Here is a 23,044-nt window from a genome sequence, read left to right on the forward strand (position 1 = left end):
CCCCCTAGCATTCCATGGCACAGAGATATTAGGAAAACCCTCAGGGGAGACAAGCTTAGGCATTCCGTTAGAACCCACTCGCTGCCACCGTTGGTGGAACCTCCCCACGCTCAGGATTCCGGAAACATTGTCAGTGCGGGGGGAACTCGAGAGGCAACTCCACGCAGCCCTCTTCAGTCACAGGTGTTCCCTGTTCGTGGAAGTCCGAGAAATACCTTCCCTGACCTTTGGGAGGCAGCCTCTGTCACTGGGACTTCCTGCAAACCCCCCTAGCATTCCCTGACACAGAGACATTAGGAAAAGCCTCAGGGGAGACGAGCTTAGGCATTCCGTTAGAACCTACGCGCTGCGACCGTTGGTGGAACCTCCCCACGCTCAGGATTCCGGAACCATTGTCAGTGCGTGGGGGAGCTCTAGAGAAAACTCCACGCAGCTCTCTTCAGTCACAGGTGTTCCCTGTTCGGGGAAGTCCGAGAAATACCTTCCCTGACCTTGGGGAGGCAGCCTCACTCTCTGGGACATCCTGCTAACCCCCCTAGCATTGCCTGGCACAGAGACATTAGGAAAACCCTCAGGGGAGACGAGCTTAGGCATTCCGTTAGAACCCACACGCTGCCAACCGCTGGTGGAACCTCCCCACCGTGAGGATTCCGGAACCATTGTCAGTGCGTGGGGGAGCTCGAGAGACAACTCCACGCAGCTCCCTTCAGTCACAGGTGTTCCCTGTTCGGGAAAGTCCGAGAAATACCTTCTCTGACCTTGGGGAGGCAGCCTCTGTCCCTGGGAATTCCTGCAAACACCCCTAGCATTCCATGGCACAGAGATATTAGGAAAACCCTCAGGGGAGACGAGCTTTGCAATTCCGTTAGAACCCACTCGCTGCCGACCGTTGGTGGAACCTCCCCACGCTCAGGATTCCGGAACCGTAGTCAGTGCGTCGGGGAGTTGGAGAGACAACTCCACGCAGCTCTCTTCACTCACAGGTGTTCCCTGTTCGGGGAAGTCCGAGAAATACCTTCTCTGAACTTGGGGAGGCAGCCTCTCTCCCTGGGACTTCCTGCAAGCACCCCTAGCATTCCCTGGCACAGAGACATTAGGAAAACCCTCAGAGGAGACGAGCTTAGGCATTCCGTTAGAACCCACGCGCTGCCGACCGTTGGTGGAACCTCCCCACGCTCAGAATTCTGGAACAATTGTCAGTGCGTGGGGGAGATCGACAGACAACTCCACGCAGCTCTCTTCAGTCACAGGTGTTCCCTGTTCGGGGAAGTCCGAGAAATAACTTCTCTGACATTGGGGAGGCAGCCTCTGTCCCTGGGACTTCCTGCAAACACCCCTAGCATTCCCTGGCACAGAGACATTAGGAAAACCCTCAGGGGAGACGAGCTTAGGCATTTCGTTAGAACCCACGCGCTGCCGACCGTTGGTGGAACCTCCACACGCTCAGAATTCCGGAACCATTGACAGTGCGTGGGGGAGCACGAGAGACAACTCCACGCAGCTCTCTTCAGTCACAGGTGTTCCCTGTTCGGGGAAGTCCGAGAAATACCTTCTCTGACCTTGGGGAGGCAGCCTCTGTCCCTGGGACTTCCTGCAAACACCGCTAGCATTCCCTGGCACAGAGACATTAGGAAAACCCTCAGTGGAGGCGAGCTTAGGCATTCCGTTAGAACCCAAGCGCTGCTGACCGTTGGTGGAACCTCCCCACGCTCAGGATTCCAGAACCATTGTCAGTGCGTGGGGGAGCTCGACAGACAACTCCACGCAGCTCTCTTCAGTCACAGGTGTTCCCTGTTCGGGGAAGTCCGAGAAATACCTTCTCTGACCTTGGGGAGGCAGCCTCTGTCCCTGGGACTTCCTGCAAATACCCTTAGCATTCCCTGGCACAGAGACATTAGAAAAACCCTCATGGGAGACGAGCTTAGGCATTCCGTTAGAACCCATGCGCTGCCGACCGTTGGTGGAACCTCCCCACGCTCAGGATTCCGGAACCATTGTCAGTGCTTGGGGGAGATAGAGAGACAACTCCACGCAGCTCTCTTCAGTCACAGGTGTTCCCTGTTCGGGGAAGTCCGAGAAATACCTTCTCTTACTTTGTGGAGGCAGCCTTTGTCCCTGGGACTTCCTGCAAACCACCCTTGCATTTCCTGGCCCAGAGACATTAGGAAAACTCTCAGGGGAGACGAGCTTAGGCATTCCGTTAGAACCCACGCGCTGCCGACCGTTGGTGGAACCTCCCCACGCTCAGGATTCCGGAACCATTGTCTGTGCGTGGGGGAGCTCGAGAGAAAACTCCACGCAGCTCTCTTCAGTCACAGGTGTTCCCTGTTCGGGGAAGTCCGAGAAAAACCTTCTCTGACCATGGGGAGGCAGCCTCTATCCCTGGGACTCCCTGCAAACCCCCTTGCGTTCCCTGGCACAGAGACATTAGGAAAACCCTCAGGGGAGACGAGCTTAGGCATTCCGTTAGAACCCACGCGCTGTCGACCGTTGGTGGAACCTCCCCACGCTTAGGATTTCGGAACCATTGTCAGTGCGTGGGGGAGCTCGACAGACAACTCCACGCAGCTCTCTTCAGTCACAGGTGTTCACTGTTCTGGGAAGTCCGAGAAATACCTTCTCTGACCTTGGGGAGGCAGCCTCTGTCCCTGGGATTTCCTGCAAACACCCCTAGCATTCCGTGGCACAGAGACATTAGGAAAACCCTCAGGGGAGACGAGCTTAGGCATTCCGTTAGAACCCACGCGCTGCCGACCGTTGGTGGAACCTCCCCACGCTCAGGATTCCGGAACCATTGTCAGTGCGTGGGGGAGCTTGAAAGTCAACTCCACGCAGCTCTCTTCAGTCACAGGTGTTCCCTGTTCGGGGAAGTTCGAGAAATAACATCTCTGACTTTGGGGAGGCAGCCTCAGTCCCTGGGACTTCCTGCAAACCCCCCTAGCATTCCCTGGCACAGAGATATTAGGAAAATCCTCAGGGGAGACGAGCTTAGGCATTCCGTTAGAACCCACGCGCTGCCGACCGTTGGTGGAACCTCCCCACGCTCAGGATTCCGGAACCATTGTCAGTGCGTGGTGGAGCTCGAGAGAAAACTCCACGTAGCTCTCGTCAGTCACAGGTGTTCCCTGTTCGGGGAAGTCCGAGAAATAACTTCTCTGACCTTGAGGAGTCAGCCTCTGTCCCTGGGACTTCCTGCAAACCCCCCTAGCGCTCCCTGGCACAGAGAAATTAGGAAAAACCTCAGGGGAGACGAGCTTAGGCATTCCGTTAGAACCCACGCGCTGCCGACCGTTGGTGGAACCTCCCCACGCTCAGGATTCCGGAACTATTGTCAGTGCGTGGGGGTGCTCGAGAGACAACTCCACGCAGCTCTCTTCAGTCACAGGTGTTCCCTGTTCGTGGAAGTCCGAGAAATAACTTCCCTGACCTTGGGGAGGCAGCCTCTGTCCCTGGGACTTCCTGCAAACCTCCCTAGCATTCTCTGGCACAGAGATATTAGGAAAACCCTCAGGGGAGACGAGATTAGGCATTCCGTTAGAACCCACGCGCTGCCGACCGTTGGTGGAACCTCCCCACGCTCAGGATTCCGGAACCATTGTAAGTGCGTGGGGGAGTTCGAGAGACAACTCCACGCAGCTCTCTTCAGTCACAGGTGTTCCCTGTTCGGGGAAGTGCGAGAAATACCTTCTCTGACCTTGGGGAGGCAGCCTCTCTCCCTGGGACTTCCTGCAAACACCCCTAGCATTCCCTGGCAAAGAGATATTAGGAAAACCCTCAGGGGAGACGAGCTTAGGCATTCCCTTAGAACCCACGCGCTGCCGACCGTTGGTGGAACATCCACACGCTCATGATTCCGGAACCATTGTCAGTTCGGGGGGAGCTCGAGAGACAACTCCACGCAGCTCTCTTCACTCACAGGTGTTCCCTGTTCGGGGAAGTCCGAGAAATACCTTCCCTGACCTTGGGGAGGCAGCCTCTGTCCCTGGGAATTCCTGCAAACCCCCCTAGCATTCCAAGGCACAGAGACATTAGGAAAACCCTCAGGGGAGACGAGCTTTGCAATTCCGTTAGAACCCACTCGCTGCCGACCGTTGGTGGAACCTCCCCGCGCTCAGGATTCCGGAACCATTGTCAGTGCGTGGGGGAGCTCGAGAGACAACTCCACGCAGCTCTCTTCAGTCACAGGTGTTCCCTCTTTGGGGAAGTCCGAGAAATAATTTCCCTGACATTGGGGAAGCAGCCTCTGACACTGGGAATTCCTGCAAACCCCAAGCTTTCCCTGGCACAGAGACATTAAGAAAACCCTCAGGGGAGACCAGCTTAGGCATTCCGTTAGAACACATGCGCTGCCGACCAATGGAGGTACCTCCACACGCTCAGGATTCTGAAACTTTTGTCAGTGCGGGGGGAGCTTGAGAGACAACTCCACGCAGCTCTCTTCAGTCACAGGTGTTCCCTGTTCGGGGAAGTCCGAGAAATACATTCCCTGACCTTGGGGAGGCAGCCTCTGTCACTGGGACTTCCTGCAAATCCCCCTAGCATTCCCTGACACATAGACATTAGGAAAACCCTCAGGGGAGACGAGCTTAGGCATTCCGTTAGAACCCACGCGCTGCCGACCGTTGGTGGTACCTCCCCACGATCTGGATTCCGGATCCATTGTCAGTGCGTGGGGGAACTCGAGAGACAACTCCACGCAGCTCTCTTCAGTCACAGGTGTTCCCTGTTCGGGGAAGTCTGAGAAATAACTTCCCTGACCTTGGGGAGGCAGCCTCTGACCCTGGGACTTCCTGCAAACCCCCCTAGCATTCCATGGCACAGAGACATTAGGAAAACCCTCAGGGGAGACAAGCTTAGGCATTCCGTTAGAACCCACGCGCTGCCGACCGTTGGTGGAACCTCCCCACGATCAGGATTCCGGAACTATTGTCAGTGCGTGGGGGAACTAGAGAGACAACTCCACGCAGCTCTCTTCACTCACAGGTGTTCCCTGTTCGGGGAAGTCCGAGAAATACCTTCCCTGACCTATGGGAGGCAGCCTCTTTCACTGGGACATCCTGCAAACCCCCCTAGCATTCCCTGGCACAGAGACATTAGGAAAACCCTTAGGGGAGACGAGCTTAGGCATTCCGTTATAACCCACGCGCTGCCGACCGTTGGTGGAACCTCCCCACGCTCAGGATTCCGGAACCATTGTCAGTGTGGCGGGAGCTCGAGAGACAACTCCACGCAGCTCTCTTCTGTCACAGGTGTTCCCTCTTCGGGGAAGTCCGAGAAATAATTTCCCTGACATTGGGGAAGCAGCCTCTGACACTGGGAATTCCTGCAAATCCCCCTAGCATTCCCTGGCAGAGAGTCATTAGGAAAATTCTCAGGGGAGTCGAGCTTAGGCATTCCGTTAGAACCCACGCGCTGACGAACAATGGAGGTACCTCCCCACGGTGAGAATTCCGGAATCATTGTCAGTGCGTGGGGGAGCTCGAGAGACAAATCCACGCAGCTCTCTTCAGTCACAGGTGTTCCCTGTTCGGGGGTCTGAGAAATACCTTTCCTGACCTTGGGGAGTCAGCCTTTGACCTTGGGACTTCCTGTAAACCCCCCTAGCATTCCATGGCACAGAGACATTAGGAAAACCCTCAGGGGAGACAAGCTTAGGCATTCCGTTAGAACCCACTCGCTGCCGACCGTTGGTGGAACCTCCCCACGCTCAGGATTCCGGAAACATTGTCAGTGCGGGGGGAGCTCGAGAGGCAACTCCACGCAGCCCTCTTCAGTCACAGGTGTTCCCTGTTCGTGGAAGTCCGAGAAATACATTCCCTGACCTTTGGGAGGCAGCCTCTGTCACTGGGACTTCCTGCAAACCCCCCTAGCATTCCCTGACACAGAGATATTAGGAAAAGCCTCAGGGGAGACGAGCTTAGGCATTCCGTTAGAACCCACGCGCTGCCGACCGTTGGTGGAACCTCCCCACGCTCAGGATTCCGGAACCATTGTCAGTGCGGGGGGAGCTCGAGAGACAACTCCACGCAGCTCTCTTCAGTCACAGGTGTTCCCTGTTCGGGGAAGTCTGAGAAATAACTTCCCTGACCTTGGGGAGGCAGCCTCTGACCCTGGGAATTCCTGGAAACCCCCCCAAGCATTCCATGGCACAGAGACATTAGGAAAACCCTCAGGGGAGACAAGCATAGGCATTCCGTTAGAACCCACGCGCTGCCGACCGTTGGTGGAACCTCCCCACGATCAGGATTCCGGATCCATTGTCAGTGCGTGGGGGAACTCGTGAGACAACTCCACGCAGCTCTCTTCAGTCACTGGTGTTCCCTGTTCGGGGAAGTCTGAGAAATAACTTCCCTGACCTTGGGGAGGCAGCCTCTGACCCTGGGACTTCCTGCAAACTCCCCTAGCATTCCATGGCACAGAGACATTAGGAAAACCCTCAGGGGAGACGAGCTTAGGCATTCCGTTAGAACCCACGCGCTTCCGACCGTTGGAGGAACCTCCCCACGCTCAGGATTCCGGAACCATTGTCAGTGCTGGGGGAGCTCGAGAGACAACTCCACGCAGCTCTCTTCAGTCACAGGGGTTCCCTGTTCGGGGAAGTCCGAGAAATAATTTCCCTGACATTGGGGAAGCAGCCTCTGACACTGGGAATTCCTGCAAATCCCCCAAGCTTTCCCTGGCACAGAGACATTAGGAAAATTCTCAGGGAAGCCGAGCTTAGGCATTCCGTTAGAACCCACGCGCTGCCGACCAATGGAGGTACCTCCCCTCGGTGAGGATTCCGGAAACATTGTCAGTGCGTGGGGGAGCTTGAGAGACAACTCCACGTAGCTCTCTTCAGTCACGGGTGTTCCCGGTTCGGGGAAGTCCGAGAAATAACTTCCCTGACATTGGGGAGGCAGCCTCTGTCACTGGGACTTCCTGCAAACCCCCCTAGCATTCCCTGACACAGAGACATTAGGAAAACCCTCAGGGGAGACGAGCTTAGGCATTCCGTTAGAACCCACGCGCTGCCGACCGTTGGTGGTACCTCCCCACGATCAGGATTCCGGATCCATTGTCAGTGCGTGGGGGAACTCGAGAGACAACTCCACGCAGCTCTCTTCAGTCACAGGTATTCCCTGTTCGGGGAAGTCTGAGAAATAACTTCCCTGACCTTGGGGAGGCAGCCTCTGACCCTGGGACTTCCTGCAAACCCCCCTAGCATTCCATGGCACAGAGACATTAGTAAAACCCTCAGGGGAGACAAGCTTAGGCATTCCGTTAGAACCCACGCGCTGCCGACCGTTGGTGGAACCTCTCCACGCTCAGGATTCCGGAACCATTGTCAGTGCGGCGGGAGCTCGAGAGACAACTCCACTCAGCCCTCTTCAGTCACAGGTGTTCCCTGTTCGGGGAAGTCCGAGAAATAACTTCCCTGACCTTGCGGAGGCAGCCTCTGTCACTGGCAATTCCTGCAAACCCCCCTAGCATTCCCTGGCACAGAGACATTAGGAAAACCCTCAGGGGAGACGAGCTTAGGCATTCCGTTAGAACCCACGCGCTGCCGACCGTTGGTGGAACCTCCCCACGCTCAGGATTCCGGAACCATTGTCAGTGCGTGTGGGAGCTCGAGAGACAACTCCACGCAGCTCTCTTCAGTCACAGGTGTTCCCTGTTCGGGGAAGTCCGAGAAATAATTTCCCTGACATTGGGGAAGCAGCCTCTGACACTGGGAATTCCTGCAAATCCCCCTAGCATTCCCTGGTAGAGAGACATTAGGACAATTCTCAGGGGAGTCGAGCTTAGGCATTCCGTTAGAACCCACGCGCTGACGAACAATGGAGGTACCTCCCCACGGTGAGGATTCCGGAATCATTGTCAGTGCGTGGGGGAGCTCGAGAAACAACTCCACGCAGCTCTCTTCAGTCACAGGTGTTCCCTGTTCGGGGAATTCTGAGAAATACCTTCCCTGACCTTGAGGAGGCAGCCTTTGACCTTGGGAATTCCTGTAAACACCCCTAGCATTCCATGGCACAGAGACATTAGGAAAACCCTCAGGGGAGACAAGCTTAGGCATTCCGTTAGAACCCACTCGCTGCCGACCGTTGGTGGAACCTCCCCACGCTCAGGATTCCGGAACCATTGTCAGTGCGGGGGGAGCTCGAGAGACAACTCCACGCAGCTCTCTTCAGTCACAGGGGTTCCCTGTTCGGGGAAGTCCGAGAAATAATTTCCCTGACATTGGGGAAGCAGCCTCTGACACTGGGAATTCCTGCAAATCCCCCAAGCTTTCCCTGGCGCAGAGACATTAGGAAAATTCTCAGGGAAGCCGAGCTTAGGCATTCCGTTAGAACCCACGCGCTGCCGACCAATGGAGGTACCTCCCCTCGGTGAGGATTCTGGAAACATTGTCAGTGCGTGGGGGAGCTCGAGAGACAACTCCACGCAGCTCTCTTCAGTCACGGGTGTTCCCGGTTCGGGGAAGTCCGAGAAATAACTTCCCTGACCTATGGGAGGCAGCCTCTTCCACTGGGACTTCCTGCAAACCCCCCTAGCATTCCCTGGCACAGAGACATTAGGAAAACCCTCAGGGGAGACGAGCTTAGGCATTCCGTTATAACCCACGCGCTGCCGACCGTTGGTGGAACCTCCCCACGCTCAGGATTCCGGAACCATTGTCAGTGCAGCGGGAGCTCGAGAGACAACTCCACGCAGCCCTCTTCAGTCACAGGTGTTCCCTGTTCGGGGAAGTCCGAGAAATAACTTCCCTGACCTTGCGGAGGCAGCCTCTGTCACTGGCAATTCCTGCAAACCCCCCTAGCATTCCCTGGCACAGAGACATTAGGAAAACCCTCAGGGGAGACGAGCTTAGGCATTCCGTTAGAACACACGCGCTGCCGACCGTTGGTGGTACCTCCCCACGATCAGGATTCCGGATCCATTGTCAGTGCCTGGGGGAACTCGAGAGACAACTCCACGCAGCTCTCTTCAGTCACAGGTGTTCCCTGTTCGGGGAAGTCTGAGAAATAACTTCCCTGACCTTGGGGAGGCAGCCTCTGACCCTGGGACTTCCTGCAAACCCCCCTAGCATTCCATGGCACAGAGACATTAGGAAAACCCTCAGGGGAGACGAGCTTAGGCATTCCGTTAGAACCCACGCGCTGCCGACCGTTGGTGGAATCTCCCCACGCTCAGGATTCCAGAATCATTGTAGATGAGTGGGGGAGCTCGAGAGACAACTCCACGCAGCTCTCTTCAGTCACAGGTGTTCCCTGTTCGGGGAAGTCCGAGAAATAGCTTCCCTGACCGTGGGGAGGCAACCTCTGTCCCTGGGACTTCCTGCAAACACCCCTAGCATTCCCTGGCACAGAGACATTAGGAAAACCCTCAGGGGAGACGAGCTTAGGCATTCTGTTAGAACCCACGCGCTGCCGACAGTTGGTGGATCCTCCCAACGCTCAGGATCAGGAACCATTGTCAGTGCGTTTGGGAGCTCGAGAGACAACCCCACGCAGCTCTCTTCAGTCACAGGTTTTCCCTGTTCGGGGAAGTCCGAGAAAGAATTTCCCTGACATTGGGAAAGCAGCCTCTGACCCTGGGAATTCCTGCAAATCCCCCATGTTTCCCTGGCACAGAGACATTAGGAAAATTCTCAGGGAAGCCGAGCTTAGGCATTCCGTTAGAACCCACGCGCTGCCGACCGTTGGTGAAACCTCCCCACGCTCCGGATTCCGGAAACATTATCAGTGCGTGGGGGAGCTCGAGAGACAACTCCACGCAGCTCTCTTCGGTCACAGGTGTTCCCTGTACGAGGAAGTCCGAGAAATACCTTCTCTGACCTTGGGGAGGCAACCTCTGTCCCTGGGAATTCCTGCAAACCCCCCAAGCATTCCCTGGCACAGAGATATTAGGAGAACCCTCAGGGGAGACGAGCTTAGGCATTCCGTTAGAACCCACGCGCTGCCGACCGTTGGTGGAACCTACCCACGCTCAGGATTCCGGAACCATTGTCAGTGCGTGGGGGAGCTCGAGAGACAACTCCACGCAGCCCTCTTCAGTCACAGGTGTTCCCTGTTCGGGGAAGTCCGAGAAATACCTTCCATGACCTTGGGGTGGCAGCCTCTGTCACTGGGACTTCCTGCAAACACCCCTAGCATTCCCTGGCACAGTGACATTAGGAAAACCCTCAGAGGAGACGAGCTAAGGCATTCCGTTAGAACCCACGCGCTGCCGACCGTTGGTGGAACCTCCCCACGCTCAGGATTCCGGAACCATTGTCAGTGCGTGGGGGAGCTCGAGAGAGAACTCCAAGCAGCGCTCTTCAGTCACAGGTGTTCCCTGTTCAGGAAAGTCCGAGAAATACCTTCCCTGACCTTGGGGAGGCAGCCTCTGTCACTGGGACTTCCTGCAAAATCCCCTAGCATTCCCTGGCACAGAGACATTAGGAAAACCCTCAGGGGAGACGAGCTTAGGCATTCCGTTAGAACCCACGCGCTGCCGACCGTTGGTGGATCCTTCCCACGCTTAGGATTCCGGAACCATTGTCAGTGCGTGGGGGAGCTCGAGAGACAACTCCACGAAGCGCTCTTCAGTCACAGGTGTTCCCTGTTCGGGGAAGTCTTAGAAATAACTTCCCTGACCTTGGGGAGTCAGCCTCTGTCACTGGGACTTCCTGAAAATCCCCCTAGCATTCCCTGGCACAGAGACATTAGGAAAACCCTCAGGGGAGACGAGCTTAGGCATTCCGTTAGAACCCACGCGCTGCCGACCGTTGGTGGAACCTCCCCACGCTCAGGATTCCGGAACCATTGTCAGTGCGTCGGGGAGCTCGAGAGACAACTCCACGCAGCTCTCTTCAGTCCCAGGTGTTCCCTGTTCGGGGAAGTCCGAGAAATACCTTCCCTGACCTTGGGGAGGCAGCCTCTGTCACTGGGACTTCCTGCAAACCCCTCTACATTCCCTGGCAAAGAGACATTAGGAAAATTCTCAGGGGAGACGAGCTTAGGCATTCCGTTAGAACCTACGTTCTGCCGACCGTTGGTGGAACCTCCCCACGCTCAGGATTCCGGAACCATTGTCAGTGCGTGGTGGAGCTCGAGAGACAACTCCACGCAGCTCTCTTCAGTCAAAGGTGTTCCCTGCTCGTGGAAGTCGGAGAAATAACTTCCCTGACCTTGGGGAGGCAGCCTCTGTCCCTGGGAATTCCTGCAAACTCCCCTAGCATTCCCTGGCAAAGAGACATTAGGAAAACCCTCAGGGGAGACGAGCTTAGGCATTCCTTTAGAACCCACACGCTAAAGACCGTTGGTGGAACCTCCCCACGCTCAGGATTCCGGAACCATTGTCAGTGCGTGGGGGAGCTCGAGAGACAACTCCACGCAGCTCTCTTCAGTCACAGGTGTTCCCTGTTCGGGGAAGTCTTAGAAATACCTTCCCTGGCCTTGGGGAGGCAACCAATGTCACTGGGACTTCCTGCAAACCCTCCTAGCATTCCCTGGCACAGAGACATTAGGAAAACCCTCAGGGGAGACGAGCTTAGGCATTCCGTCAGAACCCACGCGGTGCCGACCGTTGGTGGAACCTCCCCACACTCAGGATTCCGGTACCTTTGTCAGTGCGTGGGGGATCTCGAGAGAAAACTCCACGCAGCGCTCTTCAGTCACAGGTGTTCCCTGTTCGGGGAAGTCTTAGAAAAACCTTCCCTGACCTTGGGGAGGCAGCCTCTGTCACTGTGACTTCCTGCAAACCCCCCTAGCTTTCCCTGGCACAGAGATATTAAGAAAACACTCAGGGGAGACGAGCTTAGGCATTCCGTTAGAACCCATGCGCTGCCGACCGTTGATGGAACCTCCCCACGCTCAGGATTCCGGAACCATTGTCAGTGCATGGGGGAGCTCGAGAGACAACTCCACGCAGCTCTCTTCAGTCACAGGTGTTCCCTGTTCGGGGAAGTCCGAGAAATACCTTCCCTGACCTTGGGGAGGCAGCCTCTGACCCTGGGACTTCCTGCAAACCCCCCTAGCATTCCCTGGCACAGAGACATTAGGAAAACCCTCAGGGGAGACGAGCTTAGGCATTCTGTTTGAACCCACGCGCTGCCGACCGTTGGTGGAACCTCCCCACACTCAGGATTCCGGAACCATTGTCAGTGCGTGGGGGAGCTCGAGAGACAACTCCACGCAGCTCTCTTAAGTCACAGGTTTTCCCTATGCGGGGAAGTCCGAGAAATACCTTCCCTGACCTTGGGGAGGCAGCCTCTGTCACTGGAAATTCCCGCAAACCCCCCTAGCATTCCCTGGCACAGAGATATTTGGAAAACCCTCAGGGGAGACGAGCTTAGGCATTCCGTTAGGACCCACGCGCTGCCGACTGTTGGTGGAACCTCCCTACGCTCAGGATTCCGGAACCATTGTCAGTGCGTGGGGGAGCTCGAGAGACAACTCCACGCAGCTCTCTTCAGTCACAGGTGTTCCCTGTTAGGGGAAGTCCGAGAAATACCTTCCCTGAAATTGGGGAGGCAGCCTGTGTCAGTGGGACTTCCTGCAAACTACCCTAGCATTCCCTGGCACAGAGACATTAGGAAAACCCTCAGGGGAGACGAGCTTAGGCATTCCGTTAGAACCCAAGCGCTGCCGACCGTTGGTGGAACCTCCCCACGCTCAGGATTCCGGAAACATTGTCAGTGCGTGGGGGAGCTCGAGAGACAACTCCACACAGCTCTCTTCAGTCACAGGTGTTCCCTGTTCAGGGAAGTCTTAGAAATACCTTCCCTGACCTTGGGGAGGCAGCCTATATCACTGGGACTTCCTGCAAACACCCCTAGCATTCCCTGGCACAGAGACATTAGGAAAACACTCAGCGGAGACGAGCTTAGGCATTCCGTTAGAACCCACGCGCTGCCGACCGTTGGTGGAACCTCCCCACGCTCAGGATTCCGGAACCATTGTCAGTGCGTGGGGGAGCCCGAGAGACAACTCCACGCAGCTCTCTTCAGTCCCAGGTGTTCGCTGTTCGGGGAAGTCAGAGAAATACCTTCCCTGACCTTGGGGAGGCAGCCTCTGTCACTGGGAATTCCTGCAAACCCCCCTAGCATTCCCTGGCACAGAGACATTAGGAAAACCCTCAGGGGAGACGAGCCAAGGCATTCCGTAAGAACCCACGCGCTGCCGACCTTTGGTGGAACCTCCCCACGCTCAGGATTCCGGAACCATTGTCAGTGCGTGGGGGAGCTCGAGAGACCACTCCACGCAGCTCTCTTCAGTCACAGGTGTTCCCTGTTCGGGGAAGTCTTAGAAAAAACATCCATGAACTTGGGGAGGCAGCCTGTGTCACTGGGAATTCCTGCAAACCCCCATAGCATTCCCTGGCAGAGACATTAGGAAAACCCCAGGGGAGACGAGCTTAGGCATTCCGTTAGAACCCACGCGCTGCCGACCGCTGGTGGAACCTCCCAAAGCTCAGGATTCCGGAAACATTGTCAGTGCGTGGGGGAGCTCGAGAGACAACTCCACGCTGCATTCTTCAGTCACAGGTGTTCCCTGTTCGGGGAAGTCCGAGAAATACCTTCCCTGACCTTGGGGAGGCACCCTGTGTCAGTGGGACTTCCTGCAAACTGCCCTAGCATTGCCTGGAACAGAGACATTAGGAAAACCCTCAGGGGAGACGAGCTTAGGCATTCCGTTAGAACCCACGCGCTGCCGACCGTTGGTGGAACCTCCCCACGCTCAGGATTCCGGAACCATTGTCAGTGCGTGGGGGAGCTCGAGAGACTACTCCACGCAGCTCTCTTCAGTTACAGGTGTTCCCAGTACGAGGAAGTCCGAGAAATACTTTCCCTGACCTTGGGGTGGAAGCCTCTGTCCCTGGGAATTCCTGCAAACCCCCCTAGCATTCCCTGGCACAGAGACATTAGGAAAACCCTCAGGGGAGACGAGATTAGGCATTCCGTTAGAACCCACGCGCTGCCGACTGTTGGTGGAACCTCCCCACGCTCAGGATTCCGGAACCATTGTCAGTGCATGGGGGAGCTCGAGAGACAACTCCACGCAGCTCTCTTCAGTCACAGGTGTTCCCTGATCGGGGAAGTCCGAGAAATACCTTCCCTGACTTGGGGAGGCAGCCTCTGTCCCTGGGACTTCCTGCAAACCCCCCTAGCATTCCCTGGCACAGAGACATTAGGAAAATCCTCAGGGGAGACGAGCTTAGGCATTCCGTTAGAACCCACGCGCTGCCGACCGTTGGTGGAACGTCCCCACGCTCAGGATTCCGGAACCATTGTCAGTGAGTTGGTGAGCTCCAGAGAAAACTCCACGCAGCTCTCTTCAGTCACAGGTGTTCCCTGTTCGGGGAAGTCCGAGAAATACCTTCCCTGACCTTGGTGAGGCAGCCTCTGTCACTGGGAGTTCCTGCAAACCCCCCTAGCATTCCCTGGCACAGAGACATTAGGAAAACCCTCAGGGGAGACGAGCTTAGGCATTCCGTTAGAACCCACGCGCTGCCGACCGTTGGTGGAACCTCCCAACGCTCAGGATTCCGGAACCATTGTCAGTGCATGGGGGAGCTCGAGAGACAACTCCACGCAGCTCTCTTCAGTCACAGGTGTTCGCTGTTCGGGGAAGTCCGAGAAATACCTTCCCTGACCTGGGGGAGGCAGCCTCTGTCACTGGGACTACCTGCAAACCCCAATAGACTTCCCTGGCACAGAGACATTAGGAAAACCCTCAGGGGAGACGAGCTTAGGCATTCCGTTAGAACCCACGCGCTGCCGACCGTTGGTGGAACCTCCCCACGGTCAGGATACCGGAACAATTGTCAGTGCGTGGGGGAGCTCGATAGACAACTCCACGCAGCTCTCTTCAGTCACAGGTGTTCCCTGTTCGGGGAATTCCGAGAAATACCTTCCCTGAACTTGGGGAGGCAGCCTCTGTCACTGGGACTTCCTGCAAACCCCCCTAGCCTTCCCTGGCACAGACACATTAGGAAAACCCTCAGGGGAGACGAGCTTAGGCATTCCGTTAGAACCCACGCGCTGCCGACAGTTGGTGGAACCTCCCCACGCTCAGGATTCCGGAACCATTGTCAGTGCGTGGGGAAGCTCGAGAGACAACTTCACGCAGCTCTCTTCAGTCACAGGTGTTCCCTGTTCGGGGAAGTCCGAGAAATACATTCCCTGACCTTGGGGAGGCATCCTCTGTCACTGGGACTTCCTGCAAACACCCCTAGCATTCCATGGCACAGAGACATTACGAAAACCCTCAGGGTAGACGAGCTTAGGCATTCCGTTAGAACCCACGCGCTGCCGACCGTTGGTGGGACCTCCCCACGCTCAGGATTCCGGAACCATTGTCAGTGCGTGGGGGAGCTCGAGAGACAACTCCACGCAGCTCTCTTCAGTCACAGGTGTTCCCTGTTCGGGGAATTCTTAGAAATACCTTCCCTGACCTTGGGGAGGCAGCCTCTGTGACTGGAACTTCCTGCAAACCCCCCTAGCATTCCTGGCACAGAGGCATTAGGAAAACCCTAAGGGGAGACCAGCTTAGGCATTCCGTTAGAACCCACGCGCTGACGACCGTTGGTGGAACCTCCCCACGCTCAGGATTCCGGAACATTTGTCAGTGCGTGGGGGAGCTCGAGAGACAACTAAACGCTGCTCTCTTCAGTCACAGGTGTTCCCTGTTCGCGGAAGTCCGAGAAATACCTTCCCTTACCTTGGGAAGGCAGTCTCTGTCACTGGGACTTCCTGCAAACGCCCCTAGCATTCCCTGGCACAGAGACATTAGGAAAACCCTCAGGGGAGACGAGCTTAGGCATTCCGTTAGAACCCACGAGCTGACGACAGTTGGTGGAACCTCCCCACGCTCAGGATTCCGGAACCATTGTCAGTGCGTGGGGGAGCTCGAGAGACAACTCCACGCAGCTCTCTTCAGTCACAGGTGTTCCCTGTTCGGGGAAGTCCGAGAAACACCTTCCCTGACCTTGGGGAGGCAGCCTCTGTCACTGGGACTTCCTGCAAACCCCCCTAGCATTCCCTGGCACAGAGACATTAGGAAAACCCTCAGGGGAGACGAGCTTAGGCATTCCGTTAGAACCCACTTGCTGCCGACCGTTGGTGGAACCTCCCAACGCTCAGGATTCCGGAACCATTGTCAGTGCGTGGGGGAGCTCGAGAGACAACTCCACGCAGCTCTCTTCAGTCACAGGTGTTCGCTGTTCGGGGAAGTCCGAGAAATACCTTCCCTGACCTGGGGGAGGCAGCCTCTGTCACTGGGACTACCTGCAAACCCCAATAGACTTCCCTGGCACAGAGACATTAGGAAAACCCTCAGGGGAGACGAGCTTAGACATTCCGTTAGAACCCACGCGCTGCCGACCGTTGGTGGAACCTCCCCACGGTCAGGATACCGGAACAATTGTCAGTGCGTGGGGGAGCTCGATAGACAACTCCACGCAGCTCTCTTCAGTCACAGGTGTTCCCTGTTCGGGGAATTCCGAGAAATACCTTCCCTGACCTTGGGGAGGCACCCTCTGTCACTGGGACTTCCTGCAAACCCCCCTAGCCTTCCCTGGCACAGACAAATTAGGAAAACCCTCAGGGGAGACGAGCTTAGGCATTCCGTTAGAACCCACGCGCTGCCGACAGTTGGTGGAACCTCCCCACGCTCAGGATTCCGGAACCATTGTCAGTGCGTGGGGAAGGTCGAGAGACAACTCCACGCAGCTCTCTTCAGTCACAGGTGTTCCCTGTTCGGGGAAGTCCGAGAAATACATTCCCTGACCTTGGGGAGGCATCCTCTGTCACTGGGACTTCCTGCAAACACCCCTAGCATTCCATGGCACAGAGACATTACGAAAACCCTCAGGGGAGACGAGCTTAGGCATTCCGTTAGAACCCACGCGCTGCCGACCGTTGGTGGAACCTCCCCACGCTCAGGATTCCGGAACCATTGTCAGTGCGTGGGGGAGCTCGAGAGACAACTCCACGCAGCTCTCTTCAGTCACAGGTGTTCCCTGTTCGGGGAATTCTTAGAAATACCTTCCCTGACCTTGGGGAGGCAGCCTCTGTGACTGGGACTTCCTGCAAACCCCCCTAGCATTCCTGGCACAGAGGCATTAGGAAAACCCTAAGGGGAGACCAGCTTAGGCATTCCGTTAGAACCCACGCGGTGACGACCGTTGGTGGAACCTCCCCACGCTCATGATTCCGGAACATTTGTCAGTGCGTGGGGGAGCTCGTGAGACAACTCCACGCTGCTCTCTTCAGTCACAGGTGTTCCCTGTTCGCGGAAGTCCGAGAAATACCTTCCCTTACCTTGGGAAGGCAGTCTCTGTCACTGGGACTTCCTGCAAACGCCCCTAGCATTCCCTGGCACAGAGACATTAGGAAAACCCTCAGGGGAGACGAGCTTAGGCATTCCGTTAGAACCCACGCGCTGCCGACCTTTGATGGAACCTCCCCACGCTCAGGATTCCGGAATCATTGTCAGTGCGTGGGGGAGCTCGAGAGACAACTCCACGCGGCTCTCTTCAGTCACAGGTGTTCCCTGTTCGTGGAAGTCCGAGAAATATCTTCCCTGACCTTGGGGAGGCAGCCTCTGTCCCTGGGACTTCCTGAAAGCACCCCTAGCATTCCCTGGCACAGAGACATTAGGAAAACTCTCAGGGGAGACGAGCTTAGGCATTCCGTTAGAACCCACGCGCTGCCGACCGTTGGTGGAACCTCCCCACGCTCAGGATTCCGGAACCATTGTCAGTGCGTGGGGGAGCTCGAGAGAAAACTCCACGCAGCTCTCTTCAGTCACAGGTGTTCCCTGTTCGGGGAAGTCCGAGAAATACCTTCCCTGACCTTGGGGAGGCAGCCTCTGTCCCTGGGAATTCCTGCAAAAACCCCTAGCATTCCCTGGCACAGAGACATTAGGAAAACCCTCAGGGTAGACGAGCATAGGCATTCCGTTAGAACCCACGCGCTGCCGACCGTTGGTGGAACCTCCCCACGCTCAGGATTCCGGAACCATTGTCAGTGCGGGGGGAGCTCGAGAGACAACTCCACGCAGCTCTCTTCAGTCACAGGTGTTCCCTGTTCGGGGAAGTCCGAGAAATACCTTCCCTGACCTTGGGGAGGCAGCCTCTGTCCCTGGGACTTTCTGCAAACCCCCCTAGCATTCCCTGGCACAGAGACATTCGGAAAACCCTCAGGGGAGACGAGCTTAGTCATTCCGTTAGAACCCACGCGCTGCCGACCTTTGGTGGAACCTCCCAACCGTCAGGATCCCGGAACCATTGTCAGTGCGTGGGGGAGATCGAGAGACTACTCCACGCAGCTCTCTTCAGTCACAGGTGTTCCCTGTTCGGGGAAGTCCGAGAAATACCTTTCCTGACCTTGGGGAGGCAGCCTCTGTCCCTGGGAATTCCTGCAAACCCCCCTAGCATTCCCTGGCACAGAGACATTAGGAAAACCCTCAAGGGAGACGAGCTTAGGCATTCCGTTAGAACCAAAGCGCTGCCGACCGTTGGTGGAACATCCACACGCTCAGGATTCCGGAACCATTGTCAGTGCGGGGGGACCTCGAGAGACAACTCCACGCAGCTCTCTTCAGTCACAGGTGTTCCCTGTTCGGTTAAGTCCGAGAAATACCTTCCCCGACCTTGGGGAGGCAGCCGCTGTCCCTGGGAATTCCTGCAAACCCCCCTAGCATTCCATGGCACAGAGAAATTAGGAAAACCCTCAGGGGAGACGAGCTTAGGCATTCCGTTAGAACCCACGCGCTGCCTACCGTTGGTGAAACCTCCCCACGCTCAGGAGTCCGGAAACATTGTCAGTGCTTGGGGGAGCTCGAGAGACAACTCCACGCAGCTCCCTTCAGTCACAGGTGTTCCCTGTTCGGGGAAGTCCGAGAAATACCTTCCCTGGCCTTGGGGAGGCAGCATCTGTCACTGGGATTCCTGCAAACACCCCTAGCATTCCCTGGCACAGAGACATTAGGAAAAACCTCAGGGGAGACGAGCTTTGCAATTCCGTTAGAACCCACTCGCTGCCGACCGTTGGTGGAACCTCCCCACGCTCAGGATTCCGGAACCATTGTCAGTGCGGGGGGAGCTCGAGAGGCAACTCCACGCAGCCCTCTTCAGTCACAGGTGTTCCCTGTTCGTGGAAGTCCGAGAAATAACTTCCCTGACCTTTGGGAGGCAGCCTCTGTCACTGGGACATCCTGCCATCCCCCCTAGCATTCCCTGGCACAGAGACATTAGGAAAAGCCTCAGGGGAGACGAGCTTAGGCATTCCGTTAAAACCCACGCGCTGCCGACCGTTGGGGGAACCTCCCCACGCTCAGGATTCCGGAAACATTGTCAGTGCGGGGGGAGCTCGAGAGAGAACTCCACGCAGCTCTCTTCAGTCACAGGTGTTCCCTGTTCGGGGAAGTCCGAGAAATACCTTCCCTGACCTTGGGGAGGCAGCCTCTGTCCCTGGGACTTCCTGCAAACCCCCCTAGCATTCCATGGCACAGAGACATTAGGAAAATCTTCAGGGGAGACGAGCTTAGGCATTCCGTTAGAACCCACGCGCTGCCGACTTTTGTTGGAACCTCCCAATGGTCAGGATCCCGGAACCATTGTCAGTGCGTGGGGGAGATCGAGAGACAACTCCACGCAGCTCTCTTCAGTCACAGGTGTTCCCTGTTCGGGGATGTCCGAGAAATACCTTCCCTGACCTTGGGGAGGCAGCCTCTGTCCCTGGGATTTCCTGCAAACCCCCCTAGCATTCCCTCTCACAGAGACATTAGGAAAACCCTCAGGGGAGACGAGCTTAGGCATTCCGTTAGAACCCACGCGCTGCCGACCGTTGGTGGAACATCCACACGCTCAGGATTCCGGAACCATTGTCAGTGCGGGGGGAGCTCGAGAGACAACTCCACGCAGCTCTCTTCAGTCACAGGTGTTCCCTGTTCGGGGAAGTCCGAGAAATACCTTCCATGACCTTGGGGAGGCAGCCTCTGTCCCTGGGACTTCCTGCAAACCCCCCTAGCATTCCAAGGCACAGAGACATTAGGAAAACCCTCAGGGGAGACGAGCTTTGCAATTCCGTTAGAACCCACTCGCTGCCGACCTTTGGTGGAACCTCCCCGCGCTCAGGATTCCGGAACCATTGTCAGTGCGTGGGGGAGCTAGAGAGACAACTCCATGCAGCTTTCTTCAGTCACAGGTGTTCCCTCTTTGGGGAAGTCCGAGAAATAATTTCCCTGACATTGGGGAAGCAGCCTCTGACACTGGGAATTCCTGCAAACCCCAAGCTTTCCCTGGCACAGAGACATTAAGAAAACCCTCAGGGGAGACCAGCTTAGGCATTCCGTTAGAACCCATGCGCTGCCGACCAATGGAGGTACCTCCACACGCTCAGGATTCTGAAAGTTTTGTCAGTGCGGGGGGAGCTTGAGAGACAACTCCACGCAGCTCTCTTCAGTCACAGGTGTTCCCTGTTCGGGGAAGTCCGAGAAATACCTTCCCTTACCTTGGGAAGGCAGTCTCTGTCACTGGGACTTCCTGCAAACGCCCCTAGCATTCCCTGGCACAGAGACATTAGGAAAACCCTCAGGGGAGACGAGCTTAGGCATTCCGTTAGAACCCACGCGCTGCCGACCTTTGATGGAACCTCCCCACGCTCAGGATTCCGGAATCATTGTCAGTGCGTGGGGGAGCTCGAGAGACAACTCCACGCAGCTCTCTTCAGTCACAGGTGTTCCCTGTTCGGGGAAGTCCGAGAAATACCTTCCCTGACCTTGGGGAGGCAGCCTCTGTCCCTGGGAATTCCTGCAAAAACCCCTAGCATTCCCTGGCACAGAGACATTAGGAAAACCCTCAGGGTAGACGAGCTTAGGCATTCCGTTAGAACCCACGCGCTGCCGACCGTTGGTGGAACCTCCCCACGCTCAGGATTCCGGAACCATTGTCAGTGCGGGGGGAGCTCGAGAGACAACTCTACGCAGCTCTCTTCAGTCACAGGTGTTCCCTGTTCGGGGAAGTCCGAGAAATACCTTCCCTGAACTTGGGGAGGCAGCCTCTGTCCCTGGGACTTTCTGCAAACCCCCCTAGCATTCCCTGGCACAGAGACATTCGGAAAACCCTCAGGGGAGACGAGCTTAGTCATTCCGTTAGAACCAACGCGCTGCCGACCGTTGGTGGAACATCCACACGCTCAGGATTCCGGAACCATTGTCAGTGCGGGGGGACCTCGAGAGACAACTCCACGCAGCTCTCTTCAGTCACAGGTGTTCCCTGTTCGGTTAAGTCCGAGAAATACCTTCCCCGACCTTGGGGAGGCAGCCGCTGTCCCTGGGAATTCCTGCAAACCCCCCTAGCATTCCATGGCACAGAGAAATTAGGAAAACCCTCAGGGGAGACGAGCTTAGGCATTCCGTTAGAACCCACGCGCTGCCTACCGTTGGTGAAACCTCCCCACGCTCAGGAGTCCGGAAACATTGTCAGTGCGTGGGGGAGCTCGAGAGACAACTCCACGCAGCTCCCTTCAGTCACAGGTGTTCCCTGTTCGGGGAAGTCCGAGAAATACCTTCCCTGGCCTTGGGGAGGCAGCATCTGTCACTGGGATTCCTGCAAACACCCCTAGCATTCCCTGGCACAGAGACATTAGGAAAACCCTCAGGGGAGACGAGCTTTGCAATTCCGTTAGAACCCACTCGCTGCCGACCGTTGGTGGAACCTCCCCACGCTCAGGATTCCGGAATCATTGTCAGTGCGGGGGGAGCTCGAGAGGCAACACCACGCAGCCCTCTTCAGTCACAGGTGTTCCCTGTTCGTGGAAGTCCGAGAAATAACTTCCCTGACCTTTGGGAGGCAGCCTCTGTCACTGGGACATCCTGCCATCCCCCCTAGCATTCCCTGGCACAGAGACATTAGGAAAAGCCTCAGGGGAGACGAGCTTAGGCATTCCGTTAAAACCCACGCGCTGCCGACCGTTGGGGGAACCTCCCCACGCTCAGGATTCCGGAAACATTGTCAGTGCGGGGGGAGCTCGAGAGAGAACTCCACGCAGCTCTCTTCAGTCACAGGTGTTCCCTGTTCGGGGAAGTCCGAGAAATAACTTCCCTGACCTTGGGGAGGCAGCCTCTGTCCCTGGGACTTCCTGCAAACCCCCCTAGCATTCCATGGCACAGAGACATTAGGAAAATCTTCAGGGGAGACGAGCTTAGGCATTCCGTTAGAACCCACGCGCTGCCGACTTTTGGTGGAACCTCCCAATGGTCAGGATCCCGGAACCATTGTCAGTGCGTGGGGGAGATCGAGAGACAACTCCACGCAGCTCTCTTCAGTCACAGGTGTTCCCTGTTCGGGGATGTCCGAGAAATACCTTCCCTGACCTTGGGGAGGCAGCCTCTGTCCCTGGGATTTCCTGCAAACCCCCCTAGCATTCCCTCTCACAGAGACATTAGGAAAACCCTCAGGGGAGACGAGCTTAGGCATTCCGTTAGAACCCACGCGCTGCCGACCGTTGGTGGAACATCCACACGCTCAGGATTCCGGAACCATTGTCAGTGCGGGGGGAGCTCGAGAGACAACTCCACGCAGCTCTCTTCAGTCACAGGTGTTCCCTGTTCGGGGAAGTCCGAGAAATACCTTCCATGACCTTGGGGAGGCAGCCTCTGTCCCTGGGACTTCCTGCAAACCCCCCTAGCATTCCAAGGCACAGAGACATTAGGAAAACCCTCAGGGGAGACGAGCTTTGCAATTCCGTTAGAACCCACTCGCTGCCGACCTTTGGTGGAACCTCCCCGCGCTCAGGATTCCGGAACCATTGTCAGTGCGTGGGGGAGCTAGAGAGACAACTCCATGCAGCTCTCTTCAGTCACAGGTGTTCCCTGTTCGGGGAAGTCCGAGAAATACCTTCCCTGACCTTGGGGAGACAGCCTCTGACACTGGGAATTCCTGCAAACCCCAAGCTTTCCCTGGCACAGAGACATTAAGAAAACCCTCAGGGGAGACCAGCTTAGGCATTCCGTTAGAACCCATGCGCTGCCGACCAATGGAGGTACCTCCACACGCTCAGGATTCTGAA

This window comes from Vicugna pacos, unplaced genomic scaffold, assembly GCF_048564905.1.
Source record: "Vicugna pacos unplaced genomic scaffold, VicPac4 SAC-SAT, whole genome shotgun sequence".
NCBI classification, from domain to species: Eukaryota; Metazoa; Chordata; class Mammalia; order Artiodactyla; family Camelidae; genus Vicugna; species Vicugna pacos.